Genomic DNA, 16006 nt, shown 5'->3' with positions numbered 1-16006 from the left:
CAAGGCACAAGCCTTGGAAGAGAAGTTAACTTTAGTGAAGAACTTTGAGTGAGGCACCAATTTGAGAAACGCCGAGGTCATTGGAATGAGGTGAAATTTTAATGAATCACCATTTGATTTCTCAGACTTTTTGAAATATCACTTGCAAAGGGGATCTGGAAGCACTACACATGACATTGCATGGAAGGCCAAAATAAAGGGATTTTTCTATTTTTGATGATATATTATTTCTTTTGAAGACACCTCTTTGCTTACAACACTCTCCTAATTGAATTTGTTTTAATTTGGGGAGAAGACAAAAAAAAGATGAGAATTGACACTTGATTCAGATTATAGAGTAAGTAAAGTCATTACCACTCAATTAGAACCAAAGTAACATTAAATTCAAAATCACTTCAAGATTTGGATGAGTAGAAAAATGATTTTGCAGAGGCCATCTAAGAGAATATGGAGAACCTTTGACATCACACTAAATAATTATCCAAGGCTAATCCAGATATTACTAATAATGTGTGACAATTAAGAGATGTATATAGAGAGTAGGAATGAAATTATCTTATGAGATAACTGTCTACACAAAAATGTGCACATAGACTAGGCAAAATATTCAACTCTTAGAAGCAAGGCTATACAACCTATTCAATTCATGTCACAAAGACCAACAGACTATCGAAGATCTTCATACCGTCGATTATCTAGGGCTTTAGTGAAGATGTCAGCTAGCTGTCTTTCAGTTGGCACAAAGGTTAATGTAAGGATTTTACCTTCCAGAATATCTCTAATGAAATGATGCCTTATATCTATATGTTTGTTATAGAATGTTGAACAAGATTTTTAGAGATATCAATAGCACTCATGTTATCACAATAAACAAGAAAGGGGGATTTAGGGATATCGTAGTCACTGAGCATTTGCTTCATCCACATTAATTAAGTGCAACAACTCCTGACAACCACATATTATGCCTCGGCAGTTGACAAAGAGACACCATTTTTCTTCTTGCTATGCCAAGCAACCAAATTGTTCCCAACATAGAAAGCTCCCTTAGAGATACTTTTTCAATCATCAATGCACCTAGCCTAACCGACATCACTATATCCAACCAAGTTGGTGTTTGTGTCATGTGTATCTTGTAGCCCAAAATCAGTAGTTCCACCCATATATTTGATAATCTGCTTGACGGCCAATAGAATAGACGCCTTAGGACAACTTTGAAATTGAGCACACACTCTAATTGCAAATGCAATATCTAGTCTAATTGCAGTCAAATAGAGTAGGCTCCTAATCATGTTTTTAAACAAAGTTTGGTAAACATCCTTACCACTCGAGTCTTTGTGAATTTTGGCGCACGTACTCATTGGTGATCTTGTAGTCTTTGATCCTTAAAGACCAAATTTTTCACTAGATTCTTGGCTTAAGAGATGAAAATGCCATATTTTTCTTGTTTGACTTGAAGTCCAAGAAAGTAGTTTAGTTCACCAATAAGGCTTATTTTAAACTCACTAGTCACCATATCAATGAATTGCTTCACAAGAAAATCAAAGGTAGATCTTACAGCAATATCATCCACATATACTTGAGCAATCACAACATGAGATTTCACCTTCTTCATAAAAATTGTATTGTCAACTGAGCCACGTGTGTAACCATGAGCATGAAAATGATAATATAATATGTCATACCATACACGTGGGGCTTTTTTAAGACCATAAAGGGCTTTCCTCAGTTTAAACACCCTATCTGCCCTGTGACGATCTTCAAAGCCCTTTGGTTTTCCACATAGACCTATTCATTAAGATATCCATTAAGGAATGCGGTTTTGACATCCATTTGAAATAGCTTGAACTTTAAATGGCATGCAATAGCATAAAAAAGTCTGACATATTCAAGACAAGCAATAGGAGCGAAGGTTTCATCAAAATCGACACCTTCAAGTTGAGAGTATCCTTGAGCAACAAGTTTAGCCTTATTTTTTTATCACATTTCCTAACTCATCAGACTTGTTCTGTAAATCCATTTGGTGCCAATAACATTAGTATTTGATGGATGATCAACAAAGGACCAGACTTCATTCCTTTCAAACTGATTCGACTCTTCATGCATGGCTAAAATCCATTCCTTATCAGTTAAGGCATCTTTAACTTGGGCTTAATTTGGAACACATAGCACACATTAGCAACTTCATTAGCAATTTTCCTTCTAGTTCTAACATCTTTATCAACAAGACCCACTATTTCATTCTCTCGATGACTTCTGGCCCACTTTGGCTTGTCCTTGAACATGGTATGGGAATCTTGCTCAAAACTAGATACACACTTTATGTCGCTTTCTAATAACTTATCAGACACAACATAAACATCAGCTTTATCCTTAAAGGGAGGAAAAAACAAATTAACATTGTCAGCATCCAGTGTAACAACCCGTCCCAGGATTTACGGAACAAAAAGGGTATTTTTTGTATTTTCACTAAATTTAGGGATATTTTCCTTTTAAAAATGATTTTTGTGTCTTAAATGGTGTGCTTGAGGGGTCCACCCTTGTTTTGTTTGTCCCTGGTCCCTTCTCATTAGCTGCCACATGGCAGTCTCCCTGAGCTTTCTCTCGTCCTCACTCTTCTCGCCCCGAGTTTTCTCTTTCCCTAACTCTTCACAACTCTCATCTCTCTCTTCTTCTCGGTACTCTTCTTTCCGACAAGAACACACACACACCCATAAATAGATACACGCAACAATCGTGAGGACTTCACCATCATCTTCATCATTTGAGCTTCATCTTTCTCTCCCTCACCTTTAGTATCCATCTCGACACTGCGCACAATCATTGTGCATGAGATCTCCATTTAGGTGAGTGCAAAGCACACCTAAATCTCCTTAGATCGTGCTTATTATTGTGTTTAGATAGTGTTTGAGTTGTTATGGTACGGTAAACACCAAAATAACTATGGAAGACGTTTTTCAGATTTTCCAGCGAGGTCAGACAGCATTTGAGCCAATTTCTGGCCAAACCACGGTGAGTTGGCCAGCATGCAATGTATCAATCTCTTCATCTCGCTAAGTACTTCATCAATTTCGTTGAGTATTGAAGTTATATGCATTTGAATCTTATTCAGTTTCCAGCGACCTCTATGGCTTTCGAAGAATTTTTCAGCCAAACCACAATAATTTATATATTGTGTGAGGTACCATTCTCTTCGTCTCGTCGAGAGCTATGATTTCCATTTTTGAATTACTCGATTTTGTTGAGTATTGACAAAGTTATTAACGTTTAAAGTTTGTTCAGTTTTCCGGTCAAAATCCAGCCTTCTTCTTGAGGTCTGGTGACCCACCAAACCCAGGCCGTTCCTGCCAAGCCTAAAAACACAAGGAACTCAGGCCTTTCAGGCCACCTCAAAGACATCGGGCCCTAGGCCCGTTTCAGACTCAAGCCCAAGCCTTTTTTTATTATTTGTTATGTTTAAATTATTTGTTAAAGGCCTTTAGGCCGTGAGTTGTTGGGGGCCTCGAGCCCAAGCCCTAAACCCAATTTTCCTCAGCCCTTTTCTTTTAAAACCTAAGGCCTCAGCCTTTGGGCCTCCCACCTAGGCCCAAGTAACCCAAAACCTAATCCTAAACCCATTAAATCCCAGCCCACCCAAATAGCTAAACCCTAACCCATTAACCCATTATCCTAAGCCCAACCTACCTAAACCTAAACCTAACCTAATTCCAAACCTTAAGCCCTAAACCCGGTTGAAACCTTCCAAGGATATTCCTGGAATCTTCCGAAGAATATTCCCGTGTTGACCTTTTTTGGAAATTTAACCGGGACCCTTCTTAGGGTAATTCGACTTCCTGAATCCGTTTGTCGTCTGTTTTCCCAAATTCAATTGTTATAATAGAGTTTTATTAATTGTACCTTTTATGTGCTTAGGGGCAATTTATTGTGACGATTCAATCTTCACTAGCTTGCGTGGCTTTTGACAGTGAAGTACTGTGAGTGGACCCCTTCTAAAATGCATGTTTTAATAGTAGAAATGCATACATGAAAAGCATGATTTAATGACTATGTTTTATGAAACGTTTTATGAGATAATATGCTTACTGAGGCTAGTTTGAAGTATTACTATTTTTCCTATAACCCGTGTTCTTATAAAATATCTGATGGATAGCGATATGATATTTAGAACATGTTTAAAACACCTCTTTATAGTATAGATGATGGATGGATTTATACTATGAAGTTGCTTTTCAATATATATATACATATATATATATATGTTCAATGGTTTTGTACTTACCTAGTGGTCCCAATTCCGTTACGGGACGAATGGATGGATTCCGGTTCGTCCCGGGCGACGGTTATGGTGTTGGCATAGGGCCTGAAGTGTTTTTCCTCTGGCTATTAGCACAGGGACGAGGAGCTGGCACGGGGCCTGTGGGTAATTTTCCTCTGACTATTTGCTCAGAGACGGGGAGCCGGCATGGGGCCTAGAGGGATATTGGACATTCACTAGTGATTATGATATATATGAGTTATGATTTGAGACATTGCACAACATACTAGGTTGTGTTTTCATAAAACCTGGGGGTTAGTATGTTAATAAATGTTTTATTTTATATATATATATATATATATATATATATATATATATATATATCAACTTGATCCACTTATGTTTGTTTTGCGCTCCCTTCATGACTTAGAATCGAGGCATACAATTCTGATGTCCAGGCACTTCTGCATTAGCATCTTCAAGTCCTCTTGGTGTAGGATCCATCATTTGTTTCATTCAATTTTATATTATTTCTTTTAGTGGTCTAGTTAGTTGTATGCTCTGAACACGTTCCTTAAATGCATATTCATTATTCTTTTATATTTATAAGTCTTATCTACCCCTTGTTTTTAGCATTTGCACTCAATAAATGGCTTTCGTCACCCTCGGGTGTTTGGGGAATATCGAGATTGGGGTGTGTCATCTAGAACAGGAGGAACGATGGAGTCATTGATTTTGACATTTATGGATTCCATGAGGGTATTTGTTCGAAGATTGTAAACTCTATAGGCTATGCTTATGTTAAAGTATCTCATAATGATTCCTTCATCACTCTTTTTGTCAAACTTAGCTAGGTGTTCCCAATCTCTCAGAATATAGCAAACACTACCAAAAACTCTAAAGTACTTCACTATTGGCTTTTTACCTCTCCAGAGTTCATAAGGAGTCATATCAGTTCTTGGCCTAAGAAACACATGATTTGAGATGTAGCATACAATGCTCATAACTTCAGCCCAAAAGTGCTTTGCCAGATTCTTGTTATTTAACATCATCCTAGTCATCTCAATCAGAACACGATTTTTCCTTTCAACAACCCCATTTTGTTGAGGAATGATAAGAGTAGAAATATCATGTTTGATGCCATGAGTAGAATAGAATTCATCAAATTGAGCATTCTCAAAATCAGTACCATGATCAATTTTGATTCTGACAAGAGAGGGACGACTGGACAGAGATTCATTCTTCATTACTTTATACATGATGAGGAACTGTTGAAAAGTATCTGATTTTTCTCTCAAGAAACACACCTAAGCATACCTAAAGAAGTCATCCACGATTACAAGAATATACTTATTTCCTCCAATAGACAGTGTATGGATTAGGCCAACAAGGTCCATATGCATCGATTGTAGAGTCTTGGAGGTTGTAATATCCTTCAACCTTTTGTGAGTTACCTTGGTATGCTTTCTCAATTGACAATGTCCACAAACATAGGAATCAAACACTGAAAGATGAGGTAAACCCCTTACAACTTCTCTAATAAACAGCTTATTAAGATCTTTGAAGTTTATATGGCCAAGTCATCTATGCCACAACACACTAGCATCATAATTGCTTTGTTGCACTTTAAGGAATCACCAACCTTTAAAGCATCAAGAATGTAACAATTACCACCAGATCTTGGAAGAACCATAATATTTTTCCATGTTCATCCACAATTCGACAACCTTTCTTGGACAAGCAAACTTCATTTGCCACTTCATCACATGGTTGGCTAATGCTTAAGGAGACTTGACTTCAAACCTTTCACGTAACTAATGTTCTTAAGTAGAGGTACACCAAGAATATTTACAACCCCATTTGTCGAGATTTGGGACCTATCTCCACTACTAAAAACAACACAACCACCATTGAAAGGCGAAAGAGATACGAAGGCATCATTGTCCCCAGATATGTGACGAGAATACCCATTGTCAAGATACCACACATTTGGTTTGGTGGTAGAGAGTGCATTGAGAACAACCAAACATCAATTGGAGACTTTCTGAGTCCATTTAGATCGAGGCTTCATGCTCTCCAAACTAGATGACTACACAAGTTGTGCGATTTTGTTGACTTCAATGACCAATCGGTCTACTTAATTCTTCAACGTATCATTTTTCACAGAGAAGAGTTTCTTGCACTTCGGTCGAATATGGCCCAATTCATCACAGTGATGACATGTAGGAATAAATCTAGTTTTCGAACTTGAATTGACTTTAGATATTACAGGAATAGATTCTTTCACAGATTTCAATTTTGTGGTCACTGAGCTTAAGGCACCTTTTACATATCCAAGACCACATTTGTCACCATGTGGTTTCCCAACACTCCGCATCTTGTCAAATTTTTCAACTTCAATGGTAAGATGAATAACTTTATTATTTGCCTCATTTAATTCAATTAGTTGTTTCTAGTTAGCCTCATGATACAACACATTATTTGCCTTTAACACATGAATTTAATTCATCAATGAGATACCACCAAGCTTTGAACTTAAGCTTTAAGACTAGCAATAACATCATCTTTCTCATTAAGATTAGACTCCTTCCTATTTAGCTCCTTAACACGAGTCCTAAGAGAACCAATCTTTTCATCCAATTCAGATCTGACTAGACGAAGACTTGTTTTCCTTTTGCAACTCAAAAATTTTCTTAGTCAGCTCTATCTTCTCCACATTTATGGTACAAGTTCCATCAAAGAGAGTATCATACTTAATGCATAATTCAACATACGTCATCTCTTCACTGTCATTTAGTACAGTATCATCATCACTTGGAGACACTTCCTGTATTGAAGCAACAAAGCAACAATATTTTCTTCATCATCTACTGACTTGTCAGACAAGATAGACTCTTGGTCATCATTATCAGTCCACGTGGCCATCTTGGCTTTTTCACACTTTGTCCAAGAAATTTGGTGTTAGCACATTTAGCAGCATGGTGCCACTTCCCCCACATACAAAGCAGGGACCAAGTACCTTTGACAAACCTTTGTCACCTTTTCTAGCTAACCCTTTGTGTTTCACTCCAGCTGAATGTTTCTCCTTTCCTTTGTTTTTAAGAATTCTTCTTAATTGTTTGATGAATAATGTTAAATCATCTTCTAAGATATGTCTACACACATCACCAACAACCTCACAATTCTCAACACCTTGAAATGCCACTTTCTTTCTCTTCTTGGAGTCACTTTCATCCATGTCAAGCTCCATCTCGTAAGTGATGAGTTTCCAACAAATTTTCCAATCTTAATCTCATTTAAGTCCTGAAACTCTTGAATGGTAGCCTTCTTTGCTTGAAATCTCTTAGGCAAGCATCTCAAGATCTTTTGAACAACTGTTGTTTCATCATAGGCTTTCCTAACCCCAAGGCTTCATTTGTTAACATTTTAACTTTCTCATAGAAAACCCAGAAAATCTCAAACTCGAGCATTCTTAAATCCTTAAATTTTGAAACAGTCATTTGGAGCTTTCGATCTCTCACTTGTTTGTCACCTTCATGAAATATTCTAAGCTTGTCTCAAGCTTGTTTGGTAGTTGTACAATAACGAACATGAGCAAACTGATTAGACGAAATGGTAGAAACAATGGCATTTCTTGCTTTCCTATTTGCCATGCCAGAAGAAATTTCTCCTTGAGTCAATTCACCATTGGGCTTAACCACAGATTCACCATTAACATTTCTTGATGGTGTCCTTCATTCCAAGGTAAGATAGTTAACATCAACTAAGTCTTGAGCTTCCAGAAAGATTTGAAACTTTTCACTCTATGCAATATAATTAGTTCCATCAAAGTATGGAGGAGAATTGTAAGAGGCAACAACACGTTCACGATTAATGGCGAGATTCCACCCAATACCAGTCACTCCCAAAGATCACTTTAAGTATATCTAGAGAAAGGCTTCTCTAATACCAATTGAAATTGGTATTAGGCAGAATATCCTGCAATTGAAAATTTGATATATGCTTGACTGACTAGTCAGCGTCACCGGTCAACTAAGATTAGATTTGTTAGTTTACCAAACTCAAGAATAAACAATTATACCGGGTTTACTAACTTGACTCTAGTTAACAAGGTTTAGTTCATTGTACTTTTAAACTTTATTAAACTTAGTTGACAACATATATCTATTTCCAAACCCTAGAGTCAATGTGTAACGTGCTAATTTTAACAAGATATGTGAGCAAGAATGACAATAATCAACATAAGAAGTTTATGGCCAGAAAACCCACATCTGGGTTAAAAAAAACCAGGGAATTACCATTGAGTCCAATCTACTAATGTAAACAAATGTTCATGCAAAGATCCACACAAAGCTCAATTTCGAGAGTCCTATCTATGGAGCAGCTTTACCTTTGTGCAACATTGCCTTACATGAGATGGACTCCTACGGTTTTCACGAAGTGGCAACTCCTTTTGAGTTCATCACCTCAAGGCACCGAGAACCAAGACAACCAGTGCAAATGATATGACAATGATGGTTATGTAAAATCTGGATTCAATGACCTGTAAGTTTCTCCAGTCAAACATTGGAATGAGGAAATTGATGTGAATTCTAAAAACAGGTCTATATAAGGATTTGAAACTCAATGCAAAACCATAAAAACAATGACAACCTACTTCCTAATGATTGGTGTTGAATACATGAAGAAAGTTTGGCAGTTAGGGTTTAATAAATGGAGAAGAGGCAAACTCAAAGCCTTTAAGGCAACTCTCTCTCTCTCTCTCACACTAAAATGAATCCTAAAAACCCCAAAACACAATCTGAAACCCTAAGGAACAAATATATCCAAGGAAATGAGATTTTCCATCAGCCAACTTATCCTAAGGACACTTGTCAGTTGCAAAAGAGATCTAGGTAGATCAACGGTCGGAAACTGACCACCATCATAAAGGTGTTAGTCAGCCTATGTGGACTGTCTTAATTTGTGTGCCAAGATAGCTAAAAGTCAGTGCGCAAAACTAACTAGACAATCAAACTAGACAGAATGCAACACAAATATAGATATGAAATGCACAAGCATGAACAAATCTTTTGAGGTGACATGTGCCACATCTTAAACATTTACTCTAGCAGCAACAACCCATAATTAGAGTATATTCTAAAGCTAGATTGAGCATGTGTGAGGTTCAATTACAAAATTTGATAATGAAAGCCAAACCTAAAAGTCTTGACTTCACATATTCCATTAAACCACTATCACATCCAAAGTATTCATCCGACTAAGCTCGGTGACATGTTAGCACGTCCACATCAGCAATTAACCATTGAAAAACGTAGCAGGCTCCTTAATTACTCTGCATGAATACCACATAGGCTTTATAACTTTTAGGATCAACATTTTGGTATGCCCAATGGGACCAAAGTGCTAAAATTGCGAAGTTCAAGTGATGTTTCAATATCTTAATTCGGCTCAATTCAACTGATTGGATGAGATTCGAGCTCAACTGGAGAAACACATTCAAAAAGAGCGAAGAGGCAAAAATGGCAAAGGAAGTGGATAAGATTCTTGATGCATACGAAGAAATGAGAAAATTCTTCTCCCAAATGTTAAAGGGGATAGCTCACATCACTTTACAAGAACAATGGGTAAAAGAAGACAAGGCCTATCTTAGTGTCTGTCTAGATGACGAACATTTTCCTTTCGTTCTTGGATACAAGTCAATCCAATTTAAAGTAAGGTTAGATCAAAAGGTTGAGGGCCGAATTCTCACTTCAGCCTTGATCAAGCATCAGCCTAAGAATATTGTCTATACAACCGAAGAAGAAGTTAGGCCACCTAATCTTTCGGCTAAGATAGAAATTTTGATCAGCTCAAAAGAAATAGTTCAAGTTTCGGAGCAAGTGTAGAAATTAGTTCAAAAGATGATTTGTCGAAAGAATGTCCTAGTCATGAACAAGGCCAAGCACAGTTTCAGATGAAGAAACCATTTAATTGACATGGTAATTAGAGAAACGACCTCAGACAAAGAAACCATGTCAATTGATATGGTTATTAGAGATACCGTCGGTATGGAGCAATCTTGTTCGACTAAGTTGTTCAAATTAAAAGCCATTATGAATCAAGTGATTATACTCGAAGCGTATAATAGCTCAATGCATTAAGTGGCCGAGAATCAAAAATATTTGACCAAGTCAAGAATAGTTGGAGATGGTCCTTTGCTTGGCTTGGAGCGAAATCATATTGGAAACAATGTTATAAAAAGATCTCCACTCAGTATCGAAAGATCTTTGCTCGAAATAAAGTATCGTTAGGCTCATCCTCATCATGGTTATGCCACTTTTATTCTTGTTTGTAAAAACTTTTATTTTCTTAATCATTCAGCTGTTAAGGCCAATGCATAAGTAAATAAGGGAGGCAACAAGCAACTGTTTTAACAAAATGTGAGAAAGAGAGAGAGAGAGAGAGAGAGAGAGAGAGATAGAGAATGGTTTAGAGCAGAAGTTTGCAGCAGAGAAAAAAGAAAAGGGGTTTTTTAAGGTTGAAAGATTAGGTCCCTTAACTATTTGGCATGCAGACTGAAGCTCAAGGAAACTGGAGAGCAATGTTTTGAACTGAATTCACATTTTCGGCCGAATTGAGCCTCGACAATCCCCACTTTTGCATGCTCTCGGCTATATGTTTTTGGTTGTTGGATGAGGCCATTAGATGGTGGAATATCATTAGACTGTAGTACTAAGTGGCAATATTTCAACATATTATCATTGATTTTTATATCGTCATATTATTTTGAGATTTTATGAAGGGCTTATCTAAACAATTCCATTTTGATACAGTTAAGTTTATGTGGGATGTTAGTGTGATATAGTAGATATCTAGATAAGCTACAGATAAAGGTATTTTTTTTTTTTTTTTTTTTTTTCCTTCACAAGGCTTGCATGTACTTGGAGAAGAATGTGGGTATGAAAGTTGCATGGTTGCACATGAAGCATCACTTGAGAGATATAGCACCAAATAGTTGAGGATAATCTTAAGAATATCAAGATAATATTCCAAAGATCAGACTCTACGGTAGTACGACTTGAATATCAAGGAGTTTGTTCCCATATAAATACAAGGCGTTGTGCAACTGGGGAAGGACTTTCAACTCAACACACAATCAACATTCTATGTGAAACCCTCTCACACCCCTAAGAAAAATAGTAATTGCTTCACTAACAAGTCAGCTAAAATTCAGTTTGGTTAAACAGGTATGGAGTTGGCAGCCGACAGACGATGATAATTTCGTTAAACAGAATTTTCCAAAGGCAACGGGCAAAGGTGACAGTTTGGTTAAACAACAATGAAGTCGTAGAATCAGCTAGGACTAGGAATCTTGATATCTTGGTTAAAAAACAAGTTCTTCTTTTCAACTTGTTATTTGTCTCAAGCCTCTGCCGAGGAGGAGTCTTTGAGTCTTTCCTTAAGCGGCCACTTCATTAGCTTTTCAGGCGAAGTGGCATGTTCTATTATCAGATATTCCCAAGTTACATTCAGAGTTTGGCATATTGACAACCGAACTACTTTTCAACATTAAGAGACCCATCTTTTTATATATTTGTCCTTATAGTTTGACCAATTCAGCATGCTTATATTTCTACAAATATAATTGAAACGACCAAACCTGGTGCAGGATATTGAATTTGGTAGCATAAGGCATAACCTTGTCTTTAGATTATAGAACCCAAGGCCGAGAGTGTTCTTTCCTCGGCCAAAGTCGCTAGTTTCAGAAGTTAGGAGCATATTCCATTACACAACTACCACATTCAAAGTATTCACCTGACCGAGCTAAGTTGCGAGTTGGTACGCGCCGTATCAACAATCAACCACCAAATGACGTAGTAGGCTCCTTAGTTACTCAGCTTGTGCGCCACGTAGGCTTTGTAATTTTTAGAATTAATAAGATACAAATTTCCATCAAAGATAATCTACTAAAAATTTTTTTCAAAATAATTAACACCATTAGGCTAATTGACCGAAACATCTGAGGAGGGTATTTGTCAAAGGGCCTCTAATGCCTAAGTGTTTGTGGGAAACTGTTTATCTGTGAATTTTGAGTAGTAAAATGGCAATTATTGATTTCTCTGGTTGACTTGTACTGCCGTAGCAAAGGAAAACACCCACGAACTCTGAAAAGCCATTCCCAACCTGCTTCAGCCCAATGTGCAGAGAGGTGAGAACGAGACTTCATGGGCTCAAAGCACACCATAATGTCTGCAGCGGGCTTGCTGGCGATGTGCAGTTACGCTTGACCCATCGAGGTGGAGAAGGTAGTCTGCTCACTAAGTCAAGGATAGAACTGTCATCTTGAGTTTGTATTCCACATGGCGTATTTCAACTAGAGGTGGAGATCCAAGGTAGTCTGCTCACAACGTCAAACGTAAGACTTCGTCCAAGACCCATAGACAAATTAGTGTAAGAATTTCGGTAACTACAACTTGTCATCAAAGAAGCGGAAGATAGGTCCCACGTGGTGTATTCCCAATTGATGCCATTCATGGTATGGCGTTCATCGATGCCTTACAAAGCTTACTATTTGGATTCCCTATTGTGTCTAAGCTTACCCAGAAATGTACTTCTCTCTTTAATTCTTTGAAACACTGATATATTTATAAATAAAAAATAAAAAAAATCCAGTCAAAATGACAGCAACAGCAACTACAAAATAGCATAGGTTCCATGAAGAACCGTGTAACAAAAGTGTGGGGCCTAATAGGAAGTGCACCCGTATTTGACGACTTGCTTATTTTGGTAGAAAAATCAGTGGCCTGAAAAGCTTACGATGAAGAAAACTTAACAAAATGTTTCTGGTACTGTTCATTTTAACGAAAAATCATATTTTTACACTAAAAATTAATTTTGGTACTATTCACTTTACCCTTTATTTTATCATTTTCGTTAAAACTCAAAATTTTTAAATTATTTTCATTAGTTTTCCCTATGATAAATTGGGTTTTTTTTTTTTTTTTCCTTAAATTGTGTCATGAGGTACTCATCCGTGGTGAAATCGTTGTTCAAAAGGCTGGGTCAGGAGCCGATTGTGATTGAATTTGATGGACTAGGTACGGATATTTTACTATCCATTACATGGTAATGCTTGAGTTTGCAATTCAGTCTTTAGATTTTTTAACGAATAATAATATATGTAATGCTTGAGTTTGCAATTCAGTCTTTAGATTTTTTAACGAATAATAATATCTACACTAAATGGATGAGGTAGTGGGCTAAATCTTACAATGGAATTGCCATAATAATGTGGTTTAACTAACTTCGTCTTTGGCGATAATCGAACCTAAGACCTCTCATTTACAAGTGAAGAGGAACACTATTAGACCGTAGTACTATCGTTACTGAATTTTATTGTATCTCTAACTTGTTTTATCTTTATTTTATCTTTGCTGGATTGTGATTGAATTTTGACCATAAATTAGTAAGAGGAAGTGTATATATGATGAACTTTATCAATAAATTACTAGCCTTCCTATTGATTTGTTATAATTAATTTGGAATGGTTGGTTTAGGGGCCAATTGAGAAAGAAAAAATTCAAGTTAAAAGAGATATAGCCTATGACTTTGTGGAGCTCAATATGGATCCTTGGCCAGATGTAAGCCACTTCATTTTCTGTTTTTCAATCCGCCACATGTGTTTTCATCGTTTTGTTTAAAACAAAAGTCCAGTTCCAGCAAAAATATTAACCTCTCTAACACTTTGCACATGAATGAATTTGGCCAAACTAGAGTTACTATATTGTATGAATCAGGATCCCAATATATCGTATAAATTGAAATGTTCTCTAAGGAAGAAGAATTGAAATGTGATGAAGAAGTTGTTAAATTAAAAACTAAACATTGGGATGCATGTAAACAGTTAACCAAATTTTAACGTCGGGACGTATGTATCATGTAGTGTCAAATTTTTATGTCACGTTTTTAATGAATTCTTTATGAAAATAAGTTCAGCAAGAACCTTTTGTGCCTCTATTCTTTCTATTTTTGTACAAAGGGAGGTATTTAATATGTCATAGAATGCTTATGTAGAGAACCATGCATGTTCAACCTGAATAGAAAATTTTAATTGATTTTAGTTTCATCTTTTGTTTCATTTTTCTTTTTATTTATTAGTATTTAACTCTTCTTCTTATTCCTCCTTTGAACCTTTTAATTTTTTTTAAATTATTCAGATGAATTTGACACATCCTAATCCGGAATGTCCACGTGTCCATACAAGTTGTGTTGTGCACTTTGGTTTATTTATTTAAAGTTTAAATTTATTCTTACTTTTACACATCAACCATGCTTTATTTTAGGTGACGAAGCCAGCATAGTTAGATTCGAGTGTCCACGCGGATCGATATTCCGGGCCAGGGTACATCAAAATTTGTAATTAAATTTTGTTGGATTTTATTATTTAATTTAATCTGAAATTTTGGTAAAATATGCAGCTCGATTTGTCTGCCATTAAATTGCTATTTGTAGTTTTCATACGCTTTTTTACAAGACTATGGATCAAATCTTTGTATATAAATGGTATGTAATACACAAGAAGTATTATCCTTTATAAATAGTACTATATACAAAATCTTCATATGGTTTTCTATCTTGCAGCATCAGCATTTTTTGCTTGTACGGGTCTAATTTCCAAATCAGCAATTTAATGGCAGACTAAATGATTTTTGTTACGGAAGAACTTCAAGAATGCTATAGAAAATATAAATAATCCAACATACAATGATGTTTGTCTGTATAATTGACCCCCACCATGGCGTTTGAGTGTCAAAGGAAGTCCACCCCTATGAGGCCCTCAATATTTGTAATTTGTCCAGTCATTTTAACCTTTGGGACATACGACAGTCAAAAATTAAAGTCACACACCAAACGATGACTAGAAGGCCAGAAAGAAGACCCCATGCATGCAAGTTGGATGACCACAAAACCTGAACGCGGGTGTGAAGAGGTAAACGAAGAGAATTGTTCCCCAGTCACGCGTGCAAAGATTGGATTTTAATGGAATATAAGATTTACACAAAAGTATGTTTCCCTTTCTTAGATTTATGTCCCTTTACTGCCCTACATGACCGAGTCTTTGTTGGTACTTGACATTTTGTTTACTCTTTATAATGATATATGATATTGGAAAAGAATGAGTCCATGGTGGAAAATTAGGCTTTAAGTATTAAATACTAGCAAAGAACACATATTTTGTGTGTATGAACAACCGTCCATCTCCTTTCACATTCTCCTCAAGCGCAACCGCTTCAGTTCATTTAAACTATCCAAAAAGCATCATGATTTCACTTACCTGTATAAAAAAATGATGGTGAGACAATTTCTCTTAATAAATCTTATGTAAATATTTTGATACAAAATTACTATTTTGCCCTTCTTATGTAAATAGTGTATCAAAGGGTGAGGGCAAAATAGGAAAAAAGGGAGCAAAAAGTTCAAAAGGTACAAAATTACTATTTTGCCCTGCTCATGTCAATATTGTGTATTCAAAAGTGAGGGCAAAATTGAAAAAAAAAAAAAAAAGGGGCAAAAAGTTGACAAGCCCTCTTCTCTTAATAGAATATATATATATATATATATATATAGTTAATAAAGAATATGAAAAGTTAATACAAATTTTATCAGTTTTATGTTATGCATATCACTTAATTTCTCATTTTATTTAGGTGTTGATGTTTTTATATTGGGCACTCCTCGAAATGTTGCTTGTCTTGAAGCATCTCTAATGGA

Source organism: the organism of the source record quoted next, unplaced genomic scaffold (genome assembly GCF_019419815.1).
Source record: "Pyrus x bretschneideri cultivar Hongxiangsu unplaced genomic scaffold, Pyrus_bretschneideri_v1 Contig128, whole genome shotgun sequence".
NCBI classification, from domain to species: Eukaryota; Viridiplantae; Streptophyta; class Magnoliopsida; order Rosales; family Rosaceae; genus Pyrus; species Pyrus x bretschneideri.
This window is presented reverse-complemented; position numbering follows the sequence as displayed.